A 25,054-nucleotide genomic window follows, 5' to 3' on the forward strand; every position below is an offset into this window, starting at 1 on the left:
ATGGACCAGTGCCACTAAGGCTGAAGACTAGCTGAAAGACCTCAGGCAGAAAGATGCACCTGCTGTAGTGACACCTTCATGGACTTGCCCAAGAAAGACCAACTCCAGCCCTGAAAAATGCCAGAGCCTCTCATCTCTCCCATTCACCCTCTGTAACCTTTTGCTCTCATTCAACAGTGGTGCTACCAAGACAGAGACCCAAATCTTCACATTCTGTTTCATTTCTCCCCGTGGTTCCTATGCATGATGTCTCTGTGCTGCCCAGTGTCCCCTCCCTACTCAGAAGCCCTGGCTCCCTCAGACAGGGGAACTCCAGAGCTCCTGCCAGCCCCAGGGCTCCTTTCCAACACACCAGGAGAGACAACTTTCAACTCACAGTCCACATCTCTTGTGGTGTTTGAGGAAGGCAAGGAAGGAAAAGCAAGCAGTAGTGTTGCTTGCCCTTGCAGAACCCCTATCTCCTCACCTCAACAGGATCTACAGCTCAACACAAATAGGAAAGGTGGCAGCAAGAGCTGGGGAAAGGGAGGGGACACTCGTCAATCAGCATTTAATCTCATCAGTGCTACGCGCCCAACGGGGAGGCTGTGCAAGTTAAAAGGGTTTTGCTAGCTCGACAGATTTCCTTTTAAAAATAATTTTTTGCTAACTTGGGGAAAAACAGTCAGAATTTTTTTTATTATTATTTTTTACTGGCTTTGTTTTAAGCACGCAGAATCCTTCTCGTCTTCCACCGCACACAACATCTCCAGCGTTTTCAGCATATGGCACAGCAAACCAAAGATCAAGAGGAAACTCGGCAGTAGAAGCAACATCTGTGCAGAAGAAGGACTTAAAAGATCCCACATGTTTCCCCATCAGGGAGTCAGCCTGGTAAATAAATAGACCATGGCTTTGCGGATTGTTAGCTAACTCGCTTTTCTGCCTACAGAGACAGATATTTTATTGAAAATGGGATATTTTGTTTTCTTGTAGGTAGAGCTCTGGGTGTCTGAGGTCAGGCATGGGCAAGAGCTTCTTTCAAAGAAGAGGGGGAAAAAAAAAGAGGGGGAGGGAATCCCCACCTACTGACTTCAAGTTTCACTGCTGCTACACTTTTAGCCAGGAAGGCAATTCTCACTTGACTATGTGGTGACTGATTGAAGCTGGAACTGATACAGTCAAATTCCCAGGGTTATTCTTGGAGTTAGATTAGCTTGGCTAATACAAGCCTTTTTAACCACATCAAGAGAGCCACAATGTGTATAACTTAGTGCTATTTATCTAAAGGGTGGATATCAGCAAAATAGATACAATAAACTGAAGCTGGAAGAGTTTGGCTAAACTTTCCTAGACTACACTTTCTACCCCAGCTCTTGCCTCCACTGGGAAGGTCTGGAGGAGGCAGGGGCACTCCAGAAGCTATGGAACCTTCAGGATGTTAAAGTAAATAAAGTGCAGTAGGAGCAGGGAGCCTTCCTCAGCACTTTCCTGCACCCAGTTCTGCCATTCAAAGCCAGAGCAAGTTAGAGCTAAAGTCCTAAAAAAGCAGAATTCTGTATCCTCCCACCCACAGAGAGGGATGCAAAGTGGAAGATGAGGAGGAGATGTATACAGGAGGAAAAAAGCACCAGTGGACTTGAATTAAACATCCCAAATCTTCCAAAGATTGATGGAGTGTCTCAAGCCAATGCCTAACATCCCCCCTCAGCCCAACTATGGTAAGAGGAGACAAAGGGAGTAGCTGGGAATTAAAAAGTTAAGGGCTGAACTACCAAAACTCCTCTTGGTAGGCACAGCCCTTCCCTCACATGATTAACAGACAAAGACCAATAAACAGATTTTCAGTTCTCTTAATTAAATGTCTGCAGAGCATCTGAAAGTCAAAAACTCTTTTGTCTGTGACAAATGTTTTTCCATTAAAGGAAGTTATTCTTGTTAAAACTGCAAATACACATATGATTGATGGAAAAAGCCCTGCACTTAATGCCCCAGGTTATTCTGCTCAGACATGGGCAGTCTCCACAAGTTGTTGCTCACATCTTTGATGTGTGACAGTTAACTTAGGGACAAAGTTTGCTAAATCAGAAAGCAATTCTGTCGCCTGGAGTGAAGTCATCCCAGTATGAAAGCAAAGAAGGGAAGATGCAGAGTCACAAAGAATTGAATTAGGGATGAAGTTGGCTTTGAACAGACAGGAAAACACAGCTGGGCAGTGCATTTTGGCAAAACTGGATGAGCTCAGTTCATCTGCTTGCAACGAGGAGGAGCCTCCAACAGCACGACTGGTGCAGCGAGCAGAAAGAAAACATAACCATGTCCCTGTACCACAGGGTGGAGGATCCCTTTGCAAACAGGGAGGGTATATGGAAACCAGGAAGTGAGCTTTCCATCCACTCAGGCAGCAGGTCTGGAGTCAGGCTGAACAAACACATCCCATTCTCACTTGTGGCACAACAGAGGCATGAATAACTCACCACCAAAACCACCTCTCCAGTCTTTGCCTCTCCAGACTGCTTTTTCCTGCACAGTCCTGCTTTCTGTCCCAAGCACCTTCCTTCTTGCTTCTGACTAAAACTCCTTTAGAAGACCTGCTATAAAACCCTGTGGTCCAGATTATGACTTTCTTGCAGCAGTCACCAAATGATCATCAGTTAATCTAATCAAAAATCAAGGGAATTACTCATGTGAGTTGCTGCTTATTAAAATGAGCAGACTCAAGAGTACTGGCCTGCTCCACTCCATTCTATTTGGACATAAGCATGAAATCACTTGACTTGCAAGAATGAAATATTCCTATTTCAAAGTATCAACTCAACCACTTCCCCAGGCATCTTCCTTCTCATGTCTTCTGCTTCAGGCCATCTTTAGTCAAAATGCAAACATATCATGAAGAAAGAGCCTCTCCTGCACACAAGAACCATTTGGGTTTGCCACATAACAGCATCTTTGGTCATTTCACATGAGCTTGGCTGTGAAAATAAGATTGCACCCCTGTCTGCCTTGCAAAGGTAATACCTGGTTTAAAATCTTAATAAAGAAAAACAAGCACCCTTTGAGATGCTACAGGTAGCATCTCTGAGGATGAGAAGCCAAGCAGCTTCCTGATAATTTACCTACTACATTTTACCTATCTTGGTTAAATTTTCATGAGACAACATTTCCTTCTGCTGCATACATAAGGACTTACAGCACCCAAGACTAAGAGGCAGCTTCTCTTTGGAGGGAGAGGCTTGTACTCTGCTACAAGCCAACCAGTGCAGGGGACACGAACATTTAAACCGTTCAATGGCTTGGCCCTGTGGCATTTGCCAGTGGGAACTTTGTTCCTGGTTTGGTTTTGAGGTTTTGGAAGTTGGAGTCCAAATCCAGCTCCCTAAAATGAATCCACTGAGCCTGCTACCTGACCTCCACCTATGCCTTATACCACAGACTGTAGATGGGTTCCTGATGGGCTGTTGGTTCCTCCCCTTCCTCCTTGCAGCAATTTTAATTCCTCTGGTTAGAAGAATTAAGTTCTCCTCTTAAAATGAGCAAATGAGGATACTCACATAACCTCTTAGTGTGGAAATCTTTCTGGTTCCTTTTCAAGTGGATGCAGGTTTGCCCAGATAAAAATCAAAGCTCTGCAGGAGGTCAGCACTGCAGTCAAGGGGAGATTTATTTTTAAGACAAAGATCCTGAGGGTGACTTTCATGCCCCTTACTTTGGCAAGCAAAACGACATTCATTGCTGCAAAATTATAAAGGACTGTGACCTTCTACAGGGAGAGATGAGGTCTCTCTCCCTTTCCAGGGCATCATTTACTTGTGTCCCAGAGAAAGAGCAGTTAAAAATCAAACTATGACCAAGAGCAGCAGAGTTTTTGCAAGGTGCCCCTAGAAATCCCAGCTTGCAACCTTACTCTTGGCCACTCAGGTGGTCCCAAGACTGCATTTCTTCCTACACTGAATGCCAAGAGGCACATCAGCTTCCCTTTTTCCAAGTGCTATCAGAAAATGCATTTTTCATTAAAAGTGAGGTAAGCTGACAATAACTTTAATTTAGACACCAATGGACTTGAAAGATAAAGAATTAGAGGACAGTCGGGCATCAGGCACATCCCTTCTCACAAGGCTGATCTGATGTCAGAGTTCCAAGGAGGAAAGAAGGGCTACAGCCAGCTGGGAGACAAGGAAGAGGAGAGGAGGCATCCGTGCATGTATGGGGTTGTGTGCACACTTCTGAGAAAGTCTGCCAAAGAAACTGGAAGAAAAGCAAAGATTCTGCCAGGGATCTGAAACTAGTGATCATGGAACTCACAACTCAGCAAGAGGGGTTAAGGGCATCTGTAAATCAGAAAAGACTGAAAGTCTCTAATGCAGATAACACAAGTTTAGAAGAGGAGGAAAGGTAAGATACCAGAATAGGAGCTATTAATTAAACCCCTGAGGAGCTGCAGTAATTTCCTTTCATTTTGAAGCTGGAAACCAGCTGTGCTGCTTGCTGAGGGGATTGATGGTTTCAGCATCATCAGCTATATTTTGAATTATAAACCATGTGATCTGCAGGAAAGGGAATGGCCAGGATGGGTTTGAATTCTGTCATCTGCCAGGGTTTTCTGGTGGGTAAACCTCTCTGTTTCTGTCTCTGGTTTTGCACCTGCAAAATGTGAGACAGATCTCAGGTAGGTGGCATGAGATGTAACCAAGAGCCATCAAAGGCTCTGAGCCTTAAGCTGCAGAGCAGGAGACAGAGACTGAATTCACTCCTCTAAACCCAGCAGGATGGAAGCAAATGGAAGAAATATTATTGGTGGTTTTCAGATGCAATTATCCTCTCATTTGCAGGCTTGTCCATTCATAGCATATTCCAAATCCTGGTTAACCAGGGAATCCAAAGGGGTCTTCCACTTAAGGAAGATGGTTGGCTCGCATTTCCAGAGAATGGATCTCATGCTGCTTGGTAACATACCAACATTTAAATGTCAGCAGGTGAACACAAGCAAGAGAGTGGGGAACACAAGAGACTACCTCCACAGATTCACCTTCTACATACTGGCCTAGAGAAGACCATTTCTTCAGTTGTTTGGTTTAAGAATAGGTGTTCTGCTAAGGTGAGTCAGTGGAGCACCCATGATGTAAGGAAGGACCTCACTTACTCCAGCTCAGGACCATACCAGCTGAGATCAATGACAGGAGATGCATGGCAGGGAATGAAACCTCTGCTGCTGGGGCAGGAAATAGCTCCACAGCAAACAGCTGTTGGACAACTTTCTCTGGATTTCTCTGAGATTCTTTTTATTCCTCCTCTGCTTCACTGTCTCCCAGGGACAACAAACCAGTTCACTTTCACAGACACAAGACAGCAGGAGGCCTACTTAACTCCCACCCTTCAAAATTGGCCAGAGCAGAGCTGTTCCTGAGCATAAGAACAACTAGGAAAAGTTTGCAAAAGATCTTTGGGTGAGGACATGGAACAGACTGAGCCTAGGGGAGCTCATCTGTTAGCCACTCACACATAGAACTGACATCTTACACAGCAGAAGGAGATGGAACTCCATCTCTTCCTAAAGCAGTAACGGGCTCCACAATGCAGCAGGAATAACTTTATCAGGCAGGCAGTGACACTGGCTCCCTTGTGGTGTTACATGATGCCACAGCATGCTATAATTCAATGCCTGAGAAGCAGCAGCAACTGCTTTCCTTTTATTTTTAAAGAAAAAAAAAAAGATACAGCAAAAAGTCATCTGGATAACCAGCTGACATGCCTGACAATTACAGCATTATAGGATATGTTCTGAATTAAATATAGTGCAATCCGTGAGAAAGTCAAACAAAAGCAGGAAAATGCATATAAAATAAAGAGAACAGACATTTACAGCATGGTGTAATCCTCAAAGGGAAAATGCCTTTCTCAGGTCTGAAAATTTCCACAAGACATCTTGGAAATCTTACAAATCTCTCAGTATCCAAATAAAACAGCCAGGGGAGGAGAAGACAGGGAGCAGAGACTGGGGGTCTCTCCCCAACAAGATCCATCAAAAGAGGGAGTGCTGTTTCCCAGCTGAGACATTTGGTACTTTTCATAAAGAAATGCAGCTTTCTCTAAAGGCTCCACAGAACTAGCCAGGCTTTGTGGCTAACACAGCCTGGCAAAACATTCAGAGGTGCTGGTTGGGGATGGCAGAGGCGCTTGGTGCATCTCTGAAGAGCTTCTTAGAAAGCCCACACTGTCCTTTCACAGAGCAGCTATTGAAGTCTCCTGCCAGAAGCATTTTCTTTCCCCAGTGCTAAATTAAACTGGCCTTATCCAACTTAACCACACTGGAAGATGCTTGGACAAAGGCTACTTCTATACTTTTCCATCTATCCACGGTGATTACACGTCCCCTGTTACTCTGGTATCTACAGAGGATTTGTCCCAACAGCATCCCTGGGAAGTAAGGCCATACCACAATGCCTGTTTTGGAGAGATGAATGCTGCAGTTATGTGGCACCACAGGGTCATGCAGAGCTGTGAGAGCCATGCTGATGCCCTACCCCATCAGGTCACTTAGCTTCTGGGGAAGGCTCATAATTTTGTGATGGGATGCAAGAAATTTGTTCGATTTTTTTTCCAGAGCCCAGGCACTCAGGCTGCACACCCTAGTCATCTTCTAAAGGATCGCTGCAGGTCACAGTAAAAATCCTGTCTGGAAGAAAAGCTAACTTCAAGAGAAGAGCATCTTTCCTTACATTCTGCAATTTTTTATCCTTACAAAACCCACAGGCTTTAAGGGTTCTTTCAGATTGCACATAAGCAGCAGGAGACCAGCATGTCCCAGTGACAGACACTGCAGCAACAGTGCCCTTGGACACTCAGCTCTGGCCTTCAGACAGCAGAACTGCATCTGACAGCACTGTCAGAGCAGCAGTTCCAGTTTTAAACACAATGGCAAGTCTAAGAGCTTCACTGAAAGGGAGCAAAGCACCAAGGTCACGTCCATTAATCACTGCTTCCTACATCACTTGGGTGTTTAAAAAGTATTTACTCTCTATCTTTTTTAAATTTCAACCCTTTCAAGCCAATGACTGAAATACATGGTAGCCCCACTACGACTTTAGGGTTTGCCAGTTCACTGAGTTTACCAAGCCACTCTAAAGACCTCAAAATGCAAAAACTGAGAGTGTCTGCCCTAAATTTGTGCAAGTAGGAGCCTCTCAACTCAGCCCAGCACAAAGGCTGGACAGATTGGTAGGAGGCTGCAGGTGTTTGAAAAACCTTTGGGTCTTTAAACAAAACCCCGGGCAGTAGCACCAAACACTGCATTGCAGCTGCAAGCAGGGTGCTTGAGGAGTATCCCAAAAGCAGCACAAGGGCCATGAGCAGAGTGCTGGTATCAACTGCATCCTTACTGTTAGGACACACACCAGATATTGTCAGCGTGATTTACAGGTTGTTTTGGTTTTCCCACGATTTTGTTGAGTGCTGTCAGATCATCCAGGGAACCAAACTCCTGCTCTGCTCTGCAACATGACAGATTTAGGATGGCACCTTGTGGGAATGGGGGCTGGCCCCTCATTATTGGGTCCCCTTGTTTGCCAGTGTGACTCCTGGGTTCAGGCAGTCCCTAAAAGGGATGTCAGGAGCTGGAGAATCACACTGGTCATGCAATGGCCTCTTCTACCCTCCCTTAGTCCTCTCTCAAAAAGAGACAGTGGATTTTCATGTGTGTTTTATGTGGTGACTACCGAGACAGCCAGACCCCATCTTTGCAAACTGATTCTGTTTGAACTGGTGCAAAGCCTGGCACAGAAACTCTCTGAAACCAAATTTATACATCGGATGGTCATGGAACTTGCACCCACAGAATCCATTCTTAGAGAGTCTTCTAAGTTGCTCACATAGTGCTGACCATAGTTTTAACTAAACCCTGATAAAAACACACCCTCATTTAAATTGGTAGACTTTTATGAGTCCACAAGAGTGCTTCCCTGCTCCCACTGCTAAGAGAGAAATGAGACTTTAGCTCCAAATGTATGAAACTTAATCCCTCTGTTTTCATAATCTACATCTCCTCTACAGCCTGTTAGCTTTGCTTGATATATTGTCCCCTGGAAACCATGAGTAACTTCAATATTGAAAACAGAAACAATAGCTCCGAACACAATGGCACATTTCACTTCACGAACTCCATCTGAAATGGTATCTACTCATCTCTGTAGGACACTTCTCATAGCTCTGGGGAGAGCATCTGCCCGAGGAGAATGGCCGCCCAGCGCAGTACAATGGGGAATCCGCGCCAAGCACAACACAACCACTGGTTTTAACTCCACGCTGGGAGGAGACTCCTTTGTCTTCTTTTCTTCCTCCCTCCCCACCTCCAAGCCCCAAGATGTTTTGCCTGAGTATCTGGTTCCAAACACACGTGCATCTCATCTTTGGGAAGATTTAGAAAGGAGTTCAGACAACAGATCCCACCACCTAAGCAGGCAGAGGTGACATGTAAGAGATACCTTGCTGCAGCCTCCAGGGAGGTAACAAGCAGCCAGCAGGACAGGTTTCCAAGAGCTCAGAGGCAGCTGCCAGCTTTACACCCCACCCCAGCACGGGCCCTTCAGCCCAGGCACTGCCCAGCCTGGGTGCTGTGCTGGCATTTCCCCAGGATGCTCATGTGGCACACAGGGACAGCAGAGGTTGTCAGTGCATGGGAAGGGCAGATTCCAAAAGCACTGGCTGTCCAGTTGGGCTTGCAATGCAGAGAGGAAAGGATTTACACACTAGAATACAATGTGAGAACAAACCCAGGTTTGCAACAATCTGTCTTTACTGGTGCCTACTGTAATGGCATCTCAGAGATTGGCTTCTCTCTGTAGATTTATTTCTGGACAGGGGTACAAAGTTCATTGTATCAAAAATCTGTATTAATCAGCCCTTCCATCACTAGCCCAACCACACAGCGCAGACACCTGAGCTGCACAGTCAGACCCACACCAGCTCCTTCTGATCCCTGCCCCAACATGCAGCATGGACAACTTTCTCTCTTTAAAAGCAAAAGGGGAATTTGGGTAACATCTGAGTTCATGAAGTCCATACCCAGAAGGAGAATCCCAGGTGACTCGGAACCAGAGCAGTCCCAAAGGACTCAGCACCCTACAAAGGGAGGCTAGGACTGAAACCTTATTTTTGCAACTACAAGTCTGCCTGAGGAGTTTCATTAATTGAATTGAGAGCAAAAGCAAACCCTGGGAAAGGAGAGAGGCCTGGCTGGTGGCCATGGCTGCTGCTCAGAGCTGGGTGGGCACTCCAAGTGTTTACAGGGCTCCGTGTTACGCTCTGCATGCTCCAGCCCTGCCCTGGGATTTCCACTCAGATAAAAATCATCCATCCCTGGACTCATTCCTTGTGGGCCAGATGCTGTTCTGTGTATCATACCAACTAATCACATGTAATGCTTGGCAGAGTTTGAAAAGCATCGATGGAGGTCTTTGACAGCAGTAGGGGTTATTTTGGTCTTTTTTTATCTCAGTAGCTTTTAAGTGGCACAGGCACATTGTCAAGAAATACTGTCAGGGCTGTGACTTTTCCAAACTTGCTGATGAGACAACAGCTACAAGTTGTGAGGGAGAAAGAGCACATGGAGGCAGATGCTTGCATCGAGGAGGAGACAGACTCCTTCCAGCTCTGTCCTTCCACAGGAGGTTTCCTGCCTGCATTCCTGCCTGGTGCCGTTTGCAAGTCCTGATGGTGAGAGCATAGTCAGCAGCACCAGGTGCACCCAGCACATTGTTAGCCACCACAGGCAGCACAGTGCTGCCTTGCAAGCCAGAGCTGCTGTGCCCATCCCTGTCAGGGCAGAAGCAGAGCTTTAAGCCAAGGGTGGCCACAGGGGCTGAGCACCAGCACACATGGGTGCAGAGGCAGCTGGGTACATGTCCAGCTGCTCAGGGAGCCTTTATGCCTGCTCTCCTCTGGCAGATGCTCTTCCAGGAACACAAGGAGCAGTGCAACACCAGGAACAGTTTGTACTTAACTAGGCATGTTCTCAGTCATAAAACAAAAACACAAGTGTTCTCCAGCCTGCTGGCCACACATGCACACCATGGTGGCCAGCTGAGGGGTACACATTGCATCTGCACTGATGTGAGATGTGCTTGGGTGATGCAAGGAAAGGGTGCTGGGGAAAGCAAGCACAGGAAATTGTAGCCACAACAACTCATCATATACAGCAGCTCCTTCCCAAATATTTCTGTGGGGAAGAAGGTGAACTACAAACTACTTTGGTGGGCAGGCTGATGACCATCCAGGACATCCAGCAGGGATGATGCAGATTTCTATGCCTTTCCACATCTTGTGACCAGCTTTAGAAGCTGGATGGGGCAAACAGGCAGGGCAAACAAGCACAGCAGTCATTTGTGCCCTGCTGGGCACTGTGCAGGCATGCTGGACTATTTCTCATCCTCCCTGTGGATTTGCACTTGTCTGTTCTCTCCTCTCCATCACACAAAGCCACAATAAAGGAACATCAGAAAGATGTCCAGACTGTGGAAACATCCTCAAAAGTGTGTTGAAAAGTCCAAGCCTAGCCAACAAGCTGCAGATACCACACAGCTCTCTTCTGCCCTAGCCCCTGGCTCAGGTAAAAAAATTAACATTTCACAGACTCCTCCTGAAATTGCATTTAAGATATTTTGTCACAGAAAGCATCCAGGAAGGCACTAACTTGCATCAAAGAGATTCAAGCCATACCCAGGCCTGTAATTCCCCTATGAGCAGCAGTCAGGCTGTCTGATGGCACTGCCCTATGAGACCGGGCTGCTGGTTTTGAAAGCGCACATGATCCTTGTGTCCTCCATGGGTTATCCATCTTTATCACCTCAGTATCTTGGCTGCAAGGAATCAGGTCTAGAGAACTGCCATCTGCAGAACCCAGCACTAGGAATTCAATTAAACAAATAAAAGAAAAAGATACCAAGAAAGAAGTGAAGTGAGGAGGAGGTGGGAAGAAGAATGACACATCAACTGCTTTCTACCAGGCACAACCAAATTCAAAAATTTGAGTTCCACATATGCACCCTGCTGAGAGTAAGAAAAATATCAGAGCACAGAAAGGCCCATTTTCCATCAGAAAGCAAGACACCATCAAAGCACAGCTACTGCCAGCCTCCCTTTGTCATCAAACAGGGGCAGAAAAGGTGTGGGAGGGCATCAACTACACTGCCATGGCCAGCACAGAGAATGCTCTCTGCCAGCAACCCAGATGCAAACTTATCTTGCTTAATTAGGGCTTCCTTTGGCTCAAGTAACTGACCAAATAAATTACACTTCCAGACACACACAAATAACTATTTTGCTGAGCCAGGTGCAGACAATTGTTTCTAGCCCTTCATCTGGGACTGGTGCATGTCTCTGCATGAGGTCCGGTGCCAGAGAACATTGTGCTGGCCAAGAACCTGAGAAGGAAAACTTGAGAGTGGCTGAGGAACAACAGAAACAAAACTCAGAAGAAATTTTTTCCACTCTAACAGGTGCAGAGATGTGATTAAATGTGCCTCAATACTCAGGCTTTCAGCACAGCCTGAGCCTCACACTGCAGATTCAAAACGGGCAAGGAGGCTTTGAAATCCCAGCCCTGCTTTGAACCCTGCAGATCAATATCAGCCTGGAGAAGGATTTGAAGCCAGAGGAAGATGCTCATGTTTCGAAAGGGGAGGCAAAGGGGCTGCTCTCCATTACAAGAGAAACTGCAAGAGCAGCTTGGGTAGGTGATCCTCTTGCCTGAATATGGGACTGAACAGCATTAAACACTGCAAATACAATAGAGACTTGAAAGCAAAAACAGATTTTCCTTCCTAACCATTCTGAGACATGCAACAAGGTAAACTGCCAGACAGCTTCACTTGCCTTTTTGTTAAAACTGAGCAAAGGAATAGGATTCAAACACCAATGCTGCTAACAGATGGGCTGACAGTGTAATAGAATCTCATCCACTTAAAAGCATCTCTCAAATGTCAGAGGTAGAAAAAGAACTCCAGACTTCATATCCTGACTCTGAATGAGTCCCTCAAGGTATTGCTTCCATATTTGATCCATGCAGAAAGAACCTATTTCTATCATCAGATAGAACATAGAGAAAGAAGGAAAAACTGAGATGAGGAAGAGATACTGCTGGAGAATTATGGGGTTGATTCTGAGTATAATGCTGACTTGCAGGAGTCTGACAGTTCTGGGACATGTGCAGGTGTCCTGTGTGCCTACAAGCAGATAAAAAAAAAATCAATATATAACTACTCCAAAAAGCAAGAGAAAGCCAATTTCTGCAAAATCAATGATTTCTAGGATGCAGAGGCCACTTTTCCATGGTTTGGAACTCAAGTAAAGGTGAGGTTTTTTTCATGATGCCACTGAATTTTCAGGCACAACTGAATTCCCTTCCCAGGAAAACCTCTCTTACACCTGCCTCCCCAGCTGGGAAGTCCAGGAGCCATTATGGCTCCCCACTGATAGCAGTGAGCATACAATGATTATGTAGTTAAGGAGCACCTACAAACTGGCTTATTCTTTACTGAGAGGGCAGTGAAACACTGGAGCTGACTACCTAGAGGAGTGGCTGATGCCCTAAGCCTCCCAGGAGTTAAGAGGCACTTAGACAATGCCCTTAACTTGCTTTAATTTTTGGTCAGCCCAGAAGTGCCCAGGCAGCTGGGCTACATGGTAATTTTATGTCCCTTCCAACTGGAATATTCTCTTCTAATAATGAAGGCCCATAGCATGGACATACAGCAAGAGTTTCTCTATGTCAAGATTATGACAATCTCAGAAGATGAGAATTTTCTGTGAACTTTACTGTCCTTGGAGTAGAGCCCAATACTCAGGACTGAATTAAAAACTCCACATAAGAACAAAATTATCAGAGTTCTTGACGTGACCACAGACACCACTGCATGTGGATACCTGACAGCCACATGTTAACTTACTCTCTCAAATCCATGGGAGATGTCTGTCTTCCCAGCTGTCCCCATCTCCCTTCCTTACATTGGTAAAATATTGCTGGCAATGTAACACCCTGATTTCAACAAAGAGCCCCCAAATTCAACTGATCACAGTGAACAAAGGTGTTATATATTTCAATTTATCTTGCAGCTTCTCTTGCCTTTTCTAGCCCCTAACACCAGACAGATGTAGCTCTGCTCAGAGCTGCTACGTCCTACTGAAATACAAATAAATGAGCAGGCTATTATGAGGGAAGGAAAGAGTTAGTTTTGCATTCTGAATATTGACTTATCTGAGAGCCTGGTGTATTTGAAATCAATTTTTTGAAATATATTTAAAGGGCTCTCTTTTATAGAGGGACTTTGTAATGACGTGGAAAATTCACAGCTCCCAACATCAAGCCATGGGTGGAGGGAGTCTGGAGTATGAATTAAAAATAATGTGTCTGTTTGCAGAAATTAGCAGCACCGATTTAAATCCACACTCCCCTCCCTCCTCAAATAATCACCCTGTGAACAGAGGTGGTTTATGGAGCCCTCTGGAAAATGTTCCTCATGGCCTCCATTCCGGACCCAAAATAAAATACATTACATGGCAGCAAATACTTCACCAGGGTGCTGCTCTCTCTTCCCCCAGCCCACGCCTCCCATTTGCTGCTCATTAAATGAAACAGCAGGTGCTGAGACCACAAGTGCAGCAGGGCTGGAGCGAGTGCAATGATTAAACCCCCCTGGAATGTCTTCTTGGAGAGCTGCATCTTTCCAGGGACCGGACTCTTGGAGGGAAGATGAGATCAGAGGCGAGGGCTGGGTCAGCCTTGGCTCTGAGCTCCACGATCAGAGGGTGCTTTCGAAGGACAATGGATCTCTAGAGAGATCAGGGCTCTGAGCGAGGTGCTGGCATCTCTGTTCAGCCAAACCATCTTGCCAGCATCCCTGCTAGCACACAACAGAGTGTGCTCTGCCTCTGGGCTGGAGACTTCTCCTTTCTCACCCAGCTGAGAACCATCACAACAACGGAGAGCAGCCTCCCCCATACCCAGGCATGTCTGGGCACCTCAAATCTTCAAGCAAAGATTAGCAATGCAGTCCCTGAGGCAGGAAGCCTGCCTGGGTGAGGCTAGGGAATGGATGCATCACAAGCCAGAGTGCCAGAGCTGGCCAGGAGAGCTGCGGGTTGTGTCTGAACACATGACACACCAGGTCACGCTAATGAGATATTCCCAGTTGCCACCCAGAGCAAATGCCTGCAAGCCCAGAGAACAATTTTGTAACTCACTCTTTGGGATGTGCCTTACCCCCTGACTCCTGGCACATCCATTTACCTGCTGCCTCTGTGCTGCAATCTCATCCACAAGGTACTCTGGGGACACAGCATGGGCTGAATCCCCCCAGTTCCTTCACATGAAAAAGAATGCTGGCGTTCTTGCTGGCACCAATGCCATCACCAAGCAGGGACCAGAAATCAAAACGAAAGGCAAATGCTATTCTGTCATTGACAGGGCAGACATAGTGCTGTTAAGAAATGGACAGGCATGGAGCAAGGGGCATTTAGGGGCAGCCAGAGCTGAGCAGCTCATCACACCAGCTCTTCCTGCATCCTGCTCTGGGGCCTCCTTGTTTTTCCCTGCTCACCATGCACTCCATCAACATCTCCCTCCCATCCCAGCATGCCAGTCTCACCCAGGTGACTCCCCATGGAGACAGGACAGGATAACTGTAATCACCCAAAGGCCACCAGTGCATCCTAACTCAGAGGGACCCTAAACCAGTTACCAACTGGGGTAACATGGTACAAGCTTAGAAATAAATTCCTCATCCCTTCTACAAATTCCATTTCCAACCACAAGACTCCATAGATCCAGGACATAATCCCAAGAACTAAAAGCACTATTTATATTTCTGCTGAGCACTTAACTTCTGTTTGGTCACTCTGCTGATGTTTCACTTCTTCACCAAACCCTGTCAGAAATGGCTGGGGGCTCAGGGAGAGGAGAGGGAACGTGGTCATTACGGTCTGGCTTAGCTACTGTAATACAGCTAACATTTGGCTCTGTTAAAAACACTCCAAACCATAGACTTCAAAGCATTTCACAAATATTAATGAAAAAACTTTCTCCAGGAGGGCTGATTATAGCCCCCATTTTATGGGTGGGTATTTCCAGATAACCTTCCTGCCACACCAGAAGTTCCCCCCTCCTTCTTCCACACCACAGACTCCAAGCTCCTAATTACACAAAAAAACATTTCCACATTAAGGCAATGAAATATATTCTGACCTAAGAGTGGAACAGGATTCAGCATGAGGTTTCCTAACAACAACAGGCAGGAACTGACAGCCCTAGTGCTCCTGCAGCTCACAGCACACCCCTGCTCAGCTGGATAATCCTGGGCTCTCCCACACCCAGAACCAACCTGAAACTTCGTAGGACTTCTGTCTACCTTGGAAGCACCTTTTGCAAACTTTTCCCTTCACACAAGGATAGCCAGGGACCACCCTCATGGAGCACATCACTTGTTCCATCCACCTTATTCCCAGAATCCAATGACAAATGAATCTCTACCACCTCCTGAAGCACCAAATGCTGAATCCTACCCTTATGTGTAAGAAATGAGCACCCTCTAACCCTCAGCACAGTAACACAGTGAGCATTGCACAAGGCAACAGAGGTTTCTGCAAAGCTGCACCAACAGTTACCAACACATCAGAAAACTACCAGACAACCTGGACTTGTTACAAGGACACAGGTGTTCAGCATGTGCCATCCCACAATGTACCTTCTTCACCAGGAAGACACATGCTAGTTTTGTTCAAGCAGCAGCACATCACTGTAGTGACCAGGAAAAGCCTGGACTTGGATATCAAACATTCCCAGACGACAGAGGCCACAACATTCCCACTCACCAGGCTGTCAAAAGGCAGAGTTTAGCCAGATAAAAGGAAAAGTCTGAAATAATCTTTTGGTCCAGGTGAATAAGGTGTATTCCCTTCTAAGACAAAACTTTGATCATCAAAATCAACCTAGCCCTTTGAAATAATTTTTTCCCTATTATCATTTTACTTAGTCCTTTCCTGGTTTGCTTTTTAATTTCTTCCCATTTGGCATTTTCCCCTTTCTTTCACAGTGTTTTCGTGGTTTGTCCTTCACCTCTCTCAAAACACCTGGCTGAAGGGAGCAGCTCAGCAAGTCTCACTGGTTTTCTTAACACACCCTTTAAAAAACAAATGACCCAGACACATGGCTCTGATGTTACCTCTGTTAGCAAAAGCACCACTAAATCGATTAGGATCTGCCCTTGACTGACCTGGTGAATCAGAGGCACTCCTGCATCAACACTGATGCCTCAAGAATGGCTTTAATAGAGAGCTCTGCTTGTACTACGGAATTACAGAAATTATCTTAAACACACTGTGATGCTTTTCTGAGGCTCTGCTTAGTCCTTTGTGAGGTCGTTCACAGCTCCTGCCATCAAGAACTTGTCAGCAACCTGTTGAAGTGCAAACCTCCTCACTGGACTGCAACTCCTTGCTCTGCTGTCTTTGCATCTTCAGAGGGTCCCAGGTGGGATAGCTTAAAAAAACTTTAGTTATGGCCACTTGTGTGGGTCGATGCTCAGTGGCAGGTGTGGACTCAGCAGGCTGCCAGCCAGGTCAGTGCCAAAGGATCTGATGTGCTGTAAGAATTCAAGTCCTTCCTTTCCTGCACAGATCTGACAGACCAGAACTCTCCTTTTAAAATGAAAAAGCAAAAGGCGGAGAAAAAGCCCTCAGCTTGGCTGAATGCTGTTCAAACAGGGCACCCAGGAAGGAGTGTGCACAAAGCTGTGCTTCCCCAGAGCATCACTAGTCCTGCTTTTTGCGTGACTTCACCGTGTGTGTTCTCAGCTCTGTGGGTTTTACTGCCCTGACCACCCCACTTCAATGCTTCCCCTGAAGGGAGGGAAGTGGAAATTGCAAAAGGCAGTTCTGCAGTGGGAATACTTGCATTTGCATGAGATGTGAAACTGCTCTGGTTGCAGAAAAGGAGAACCATGCTGTGATTCGAGGCAAACAGGAAGGAAACAGGGGGCAAACAAACTCCTGATTTCATGCTCCATACATTGATGGTGAAAAGATCAGTCATTCAGATGCTATGGGGAAGAAGCAAATAGCACCCAGTGCTCATAAATCAGGCTGGGGTGAACCTGATCAGGAGCCTTCCCTATGGCAGGCAGGACTGTACACAGTCCACAGTGGAAGAGATGCCAGCTGATGCTTTTCTGTCCTGTAAGCAAAGCATGGTGTGACAGGACCAAGAGCTACTGCTCCTTCCAGACGAGGCCTTCCCACATCTGAGCCTGTCAGAGCAGAAAGCCGGCAGGGGTGAGGTGACATGGAAAAGAGCCCTGACAGAGCCCTGCATAAACTTTCCATTATGGCTGGGCAATTTTCTATTTGCACTTAAATGCAATAATGTAAATAAACTCCCCGTAACCCTTCCAGGGCTATTTAGGACGTTTGCGAAAACAACCGGCTCCTCTCATCGCAAGCCAAGGGATGCGAACACAACAGGCACTTCTCATCTTGGTCTCCACACACTTAATGAAAGTGAAGGATTGTATTCCCTGCACAAAAGCAGAATTGTGTTTCAGGGCTGGGGGTGTGAACTCCATGCAATTTTCCGGCAGTATAAATAATTGAAAGCTGAGTACGATTAGGGGAGAGCGACAACATAGTGCAGGGGGTGGGATTGTCATGCCTGAGCTTTCGGGGCTTGGGTGCTTCAGGGAAAAAAAGGCCATGGAGAAATCCTGCCAAGGAATTTAATTTTCACACAGATGTTCTAGAAAAAAAAAAAAAAAGGTTGATCTTGATCTCTGGTAAGAGGAAATATGCTAATAAAGTGGCACTTGGAGAATTTGCTGCCTGTGTGAGGGCCAGAGCTGTAGCTTTGGCTGGGGCTGGTCCCACAGCCAAACCACTCTCCTGTGTTTTATTGTTCCAGCAAACAAAACCTGGAACAAGGGTAACAAACAAGAGGGCTGCTCCCAAGGCTGAGCTGAAAGTCCTGCTGTGGAGATCTATGAGGAGAGCAAAATAATGGAAATGGAGGAGGGATAACACAGGAGGTATATACTGAGCCTTTATGCACTCTAATGAAGAAAGGTTTTTAGCCCAGTTTTTATCATGATTCTGCATAATGCCTTGTATGAGATACTGCCCAAGCACAAAACCAGCACATCTGGGCCCCGTATCAAATCCTTCCACCATTATTCAGAATTTTTAGCAATTTCAGGCATGGTTTTAGATTTCCATTAGCACCACTATCTTGCAGGGACTCATGCTCCTGATACATTGGATTTTAAACATGTAAAGCAACAAACAGCCAAGAAAATGAGTCTGAGTCCTCCACAACTGATATAAGTCAATTTAGTTCATTAGCAAGAACTTATTCCTTTTCCTCTCTGTGGCTGTATCCAGAAGAGCCCTTACCACAGCACAGGTCCTCCAACATCCTCACTGTCTCCAAGCCAGCAATAAGTGGGGGGTGGTAAGAGCACCTTACACAAACCAAAACTCTAGAAAGCAAGGGAATAATTCCAGAAAATAACACTTTTGGCCAATTTCACTGTTTTCAGTGCCTGCTAGAGGCAGACCACATACAGTAAAAAGGACACAGCTAAGAAGTCAACAACTTCTTTGTGATGCTCCCAATATTTCCTAAAAAAACCCAAACAAACAAAACTCATTTGCCTAGCTATATATACAGCCCAGCCCACAGAGACAGAGTGGCATGGATATCACCTCTGTTCTTGCCTTGCTGCCAACTACTCACACCCTGAGGAGTTGGCTACGCCACCATCTCTTTCTAAGGTCACCCATGTCCAGAGAGGTGGATTGGTGCTGAGCAGCAAGTATTTCCCTGTAGCCACCCTGCAGGAGATCCCCATGCTGCAGATTAGGGGCAATATTCAAGTGTCAGCTTTATGCTCCAACAAAACCCAAGTAAAGAAGTACAAAAGGGAGGGTTCCCATAGGCTGGGTCACCCCCTCAGCTGTGGGTTCTTTGCCATGGTCACTCAGTGCACCTCTGTTGTAGGTTGGCAGGCACTTTGCCATTTCCTCATCATGGCCCTCATCTTCGTCTGATGTGTAAAGTCCCTTTAAAAACAAATACTGGAAGCTGAACAGATTGTTTTGCCAAGCAAACATTTAAATAATGATGGAAATTAGAATTATAAACAATTTTATGCATTCATTGAACACAAAGATACTTCCCCAAGCCACTTGGTACCCTAAAGCATTGAGGGTTAGAACAACAAATGGTATTTGGATAGCTTTTAAATCACTGAAGACAACCATTCTCAGCTCAATAACTATGTCAGCTGTTAATTTTTTCCCAGGGGCATCTCAGTTCCCCTGGGAAGGCCTGTTACAAGCTTGCTGCTGGGCTATTTTTCTGAGAGCAGCATTGAGGGGTCTCTCCTACTGAAGCCGAGTCTTGCAAGCGTGGCTGCACCAGGAGCTCCAGCAGAGCTGCCAAAACAGTGGAGAAACAGTCAGTCCTCAAAGATGGTGCAGGGCTCCTCCTGGAAATCTGGTTTTCTGCATCCCCTGCAAACCTTGCACTGCAAGTTTCCCCATGCACTGTCTGGGATAACAGCAGCAAACAACTGTGTTTACTCAGAAGAAAGGATGTGCCATTTCTCCCCAAGGAGCCAGTACTGACCTTTGGGAACAGACGTGTTGACGACCCATGTTCAGATTTCCTCTGAATTTTCCCAGTCTTGTTTCAGTTTCAATAATGCTCTTAAGGAAGCTGTTTATAAATGAAACCCAACTGTTGTTGCAGTAACTCCATCCCCACATTTCCAAGATTATCAAGGATGTCTCTGAAGCCAAGCAATGGGTCTGAACCTGACGGGTCAGATATGGAGCCAGGCCCCTGGTCTGGAGAAGGATTTCACAGCAGCTCTCAGCATCTACAGCAGGGCCAGGATGCTGAACACCAAGGGAATGGGAACAGGGGAAATGTGATTCTTGCAACCCAGACCATGCTGGCCAAGGCCAGCACAACCCAGAGCAGAGGGAGGCACATGCAGAGCCCAGCAGGACAAACCCCAATTTCACTGTGCACTTGCACCACAGCCTGATGCAGCAACACCTGCCATGCTGTTCCACCCCTGTCCCATTCAACCCCACCTGCTCCCCCAGCTTTCCTGCCCTTTTCCTTGGGCACCCTCAGATGCACACACACAGCCCAACAAACACTCCCTGAGCTCGTCAGAGGCTGGGAATCCTTTCAGCACAAACCTCCCACGCTGGAGAGGGGCAAGCTGCATCTCGCATGGAGCCACAGCAGCAGCAGCCCTCCTTCCTCCCTGCCCTGCCCTTCCCACACTGCCAGCAGGAGCTCTGCACAGGGTGACAACTGCAGAAGAGACAATCACCCACTGCAGAGTGACCCTGCTGCTCTGGATGGCTGGGAAGACCACTGGGAGACTGCTCACCCTGCTAGAGGCCTGGTGGGTTGGGGTTAGGAGTCAGCATTTGCAAACACAGGAGAACACTTGCCCCATTGCATTCTTACCTACACTCCTCAACACTGCCAAACTTAGTGCATGCTTGAACTTGTCCATTCACTGCTCCTGCAGAGCTAAAAGCACAAACAACATGAAATATCAGAGGCCCTACAAAAACAATCATTACTGAGTTAGACTGCACTGGACCACCAAAATTAGGGCTGTAGGTCTCCACTTGGGCAATTAATCCAGACTAACTACTGGAGTGAGTATACACAATTCCATCAGAATCACAGAATTCCCTCTTTGCTCTGTCCCAGAAAGCCTGCAAGCCACCAGGTCCTGTTTCAAATCATAGTGACCCAGTGAAATCCAGGCACATGGCACAGTTACAATCAAACTGGGAATGAGAGTGGACACTACCCTATTTGGTACAGCTTGGGATAATGGAGAAAGGAATGTTGTTACTGAATAGTGTAACAGGAGAACAATCAATAGCAGCAGCATTTACATGAACTCCAGTCTAAGAAAAGCAGAGATACAAACTGCAATTACTAGTTTTTTTATATTACCATTTTTGTTTAATATCATCTCCAGTGCTCCGTTACTCCATTATAGCACTATAAACAATCAGGACGACCCCAGAAATAACAAATGAAGCTCTTGAGGTTTTATCATCTGAATGAAAACAACTTACAGGTCTTTACTCTTCCTAATAAAATTCTTGATAGTCTTTACTTTTTTAATGCTCTAATTGGCTGCTAGTGAGTTCCTCTTTCTGTGCTACTTTGAAGAAATCCTGCTTAGATCAGCAAACCACATTGGGCAGATAATATTTTGCTGATACACAGAGCCAGTGCTTGAACAGAGCCTTGTTTATTTGCCTTTTCAATATTGTGACATTTCAGACATCTCCTTGCAGCCAAACCTCCTGTGTGTGTCATTGTGTGGGGAGGCTGAGATCTGCCTGCCCGTCATTCCTGCTGCAGCTCTGGCGATGCTGCTCCGCTCCTGCACAGCCAGGCACACAACTTGGGATGGTGGCATGCTGCTAAATCCAGCTGCTGTGTTCCACCTTGGAGAAAGCTGCACTACACCTGCTGTGAGAAAGGATCCTCCCCCAACTCTGCACACAGACCCAGCCATCCTCACAGAGCAGAGGGTCGGGTCCCTCTGCTGAGGGTCCTGCTCATGCTCTAACTGCAGGCATTCAACTGCAAATCCCCATTCTGCTAACAAACAGCCTCCAAAAGCACTTTCCAGCAAGAAAAACACAGGCCTTACATCTGCAGATGTCTTTTACGGCATAGTGGAAATGCCAGGAGTTATCCCTGCTATCCCAGTAAAGGATCCCTGCTGTCCTTTGTAAGCTCCTTTGGGGACAACAGCAGCATTACTGAACTATCCTCTCAGGACAGAATCCTGCAGCCATCACCAGCAAATCCATCAATGATGATGGAAGACCTCAAACAGCATCCAGGGAACGAGTCCCAGTGAGACACCAGCCTGTCACAAGGGTCAGCACTACTGACAGCTTTTGTTCACACCACTTTCCTCATGCTCCTCCATTCTGCACTGCAGGCAAGGGCAAGGAAACTGCATTCAAAATATTACATTAGGAGATAGCTTTGACCCCACATGGTGCTCAGGTGCAAATGTCTCCCCAGGGTGAAAGACAACAGATAATTGGATTTGACAAGCAATTTATAGTAGTGCTTTCATCTATGCAGAGTTAATTCAATCTTTTCAATCCTATTTACTGAAACACTGGCACTCACATGTATTCTGCTGCCATCATTTGACCCATGCTCAGGAGCAGATGTGATTGGTTGCACAATTAAATGATGCAGCAATACCCTAATTTAATTTAAAATCTGTGTTTACAGATATCCAGCCCTCACTGAAGCAACACAGGGCTGACACTTGGTTTGCTGCTTTAGGTTCCATTTGCTGTACTTCTAACACCTTTATGGGGCAAAAAAATCCTCTGGTATGATCATCCTTACTGCCCTATTACTAAACTGAAAAACAACCTGACTCCCAATTCAAGCATATGCACTGCTGAAATAGCACAGCCAAACTCTCCTTGGATTTGAATCCTTGGAACAGAGCAGCCTCTTATCGCCTGCAGTGCCTAACAGAATTTGCAAAGAAGTGTTTTAAAAAATGCAGCTTCTACTAATGCTGCAGCTCTCAAAACCACTGAGCCACTTCCCACAGAGACAGCTGTTTGGGGAAGGGTGGGCTCTTTTTTAAAGAAACATGAAAATGAAGTAGTGACATTAATTATCTGTATTCCTCCCTCCTTGCTCCTGGGCAGCCCCCGGGTTTCCCCATGGGTGGGATCCAGTGTCACTGTCAATGGCAGCCACTGCAGCCCTGATTAAGTCATTACAAGTCAGCCCTTGTTCCTCCACTTCCAGTCAAGAGCAAAGCAGACACGTGCAGCCTTCAGAAGCCCTGAAGTGCAGCTCTGTTGGTGACACAGCAGGGTGAGTGAAGTTGGCAGAGTCCTGTGGGCTCCAGCTGTTTTGGACATGAGTGGTGCCCGTGAGTTGGCTGAGCATCACTCCCTGAGAATTTGCTTGGTTCTCTCCAGAAGTGCCACATGGGGATAAGCAGGGATATTATCAAAGAAGATTGATTATGCTGAGACCACCTTACCATGCATGGTATGAGATTGCAAACCCCACATTCAACCAGCGCTGGGTTAGAAGTTCAAGCTTCCAGCAAAAATTTGGAAAGCACAAGTCATCCCAAGATCTGGAGCTAATTTCTCTTTGAGCAAGAATCTCTGCACATCAAGCCATAGATTTCCCAAAATGCAAGGATTACCCAAAGTCCCCCTTAGTGTTCATTTACTTTTCCAATTCTCTTTGTAGGACTCATTAGAGCTGGAAACACAAATTTCTATTCAAGATCCAAAGCGGTTTCCTTTGCCTCACCTAAGAGATGCTCAGGCACAATCAAAACTCCAGAAAGAGTACTAGGAGGGGATAAATAAAAAAATCCACCTATCACCTTTGGGAGTCTAAAAGCACTATATGACAGCCTGAGCACACAGGGCCTTGTCCCCATCTCACAGCTGGGAAACTGAGGCACAGATGGACACAGTGACACAGTACAGAGACAGGCAGGACTGTGCAAATCCCAAGTAACCTCAATTTCTGTAACTCTGCACCTCACTCTGCAAGAGCTAAAGAGGCTACTGTAAGGGGCTGACACTGCTCATGCAGCATTGGCCCTGACAGAGATCCCTGGGAGGGAAAAGGGTTAAAGAAGGGAATTTTGTTACTTTCTTGTCGTATTTTCTCGTGGGGGGAGAAGCGTCATGCAAGCAGGAGTTTTCCACTGGCTAGGCCCCCTTGCACTTATCAATGGGACCTTTCAGGACTCACTCCCTGATTGAGACATCATTTCCTGTCCAACACACTAACCCCATTGATAACTCCACACTTGATGGGAACTTTTCAAACCTACCAGGAAAGGCCGGGAGACCCAGAACAACATATACATGAAAACAGAACTGGGGTGAAAAGAGAAAGAAGAGAGAAAAAGAAAGAAACAGTTTTGGCCACAATTTGCAAGCTGACAAGAAATGTTTGTGACTATGGAGCAGGTATCTTGAGCAGGTACAGCAGACACAGAGAAGATGCTGACATACAATTGCAGCAGTGGGACTGGCAGGCCTGGCACTTCAGCCCAGTTAGAAATGGAGATGGGCACAAGAGAAAGCTTAAGAACATCCCTCTCTTGTCTTCCTGCCACACAGCAAAAAGAAATTAGGACTGGCTGTAGAAATGGTCACATTTCACCCAAAAGGCCAGGAGGCCATAATAACTGATACAGCTTACAAAACAGACTAGAGACTTCAGGTTTCCAAATACCAGAAATGAAACAAAGAGGAGCAAAGATGAAACTACAGCTCTTTAAGATACCCCAGACAAGAACCCTTTTTTCCCTAATTTATCATACAAAAAAGGCTCAGTGTTGCTTTTCAGGACACAGCACAGTCAGCTACATCCTCAATACTGACCATAAGGACTCACTTGGTATTGTAAACTCAGCCCAGCTCCAAACACAAGCTCCAGTCCAAAAATCAACCTTTCCCCCAAAGTTCAAGAGTGTCCCAAACCACAGCTTTTACTTTTACCCCAGGCAATTAGTATTGCCGCCTACAAAGCTACAATGATACAAAAATATCAGTGGATCTGGATTATTGCCAAACAGAACACCAGCCCCAAAGCTCCCCCGACCCATGCAGGCACCTGGGAGCACTACCAGAAATGAATCAGCTGATTCCTGGTTTCAAACCCTGGTCAGCAGCTATCCAGCAAGAAAGCTTTTGATGAAATCTAAACATGCAGGCACAGAATAGAGAGAAGGAGCTGTACAAAACAGCAGGAGCCAGGACACTGGCTGGCTGGGGAGATGCTTAGGAAGAGAGACTGGAAAGTTTCCACTGCAATCTCTGTTACTGAACTGCTGTGGGAGTGTGCAAAAGCTCTGTTGTTTTCAGTTACTTGGGTAAGTAGTTTCTGGGGGCCCAAAATGTAGTGCTCTCTCTGTTTTAAGTGCATCTGAAGTATTTAAAATTAGATCTCCTCTTTAATAGGAAC

At 46.2% G+C, this 25,054-nt stretch overlaps 1 protein-coding gene across 4 annotated transcripts in view; it reads right to left on the minus strand.

Annotated features, from left to right (window-relative positions):
- SH3PXD2A (SH3 and PX domains 2A) overlaps window positions 1–25,054 on the minus strand; it is a 235,349-nt gene that overhangs the window by 168,651 nt on the left and 41,644 nt on the right. The window lies entirely within an intron of this gene.

The sequence above is a fragment of the Zonotrichia albicollis genome, chromosome 7 (assembly GCF_047830755.1).
Source record: "Zonotrichia albicollis isolate bZonAlb1 chromosome 7, bZonAlb1.hap1, whole genome shotgun sequence".
Classification (NCBI taxonomy): Eukaryota; Metazoa; Chordata; class Aves; order Passeriformes; family Passerellidae; genus Zonotrichia; species Zonotrichia albicollis.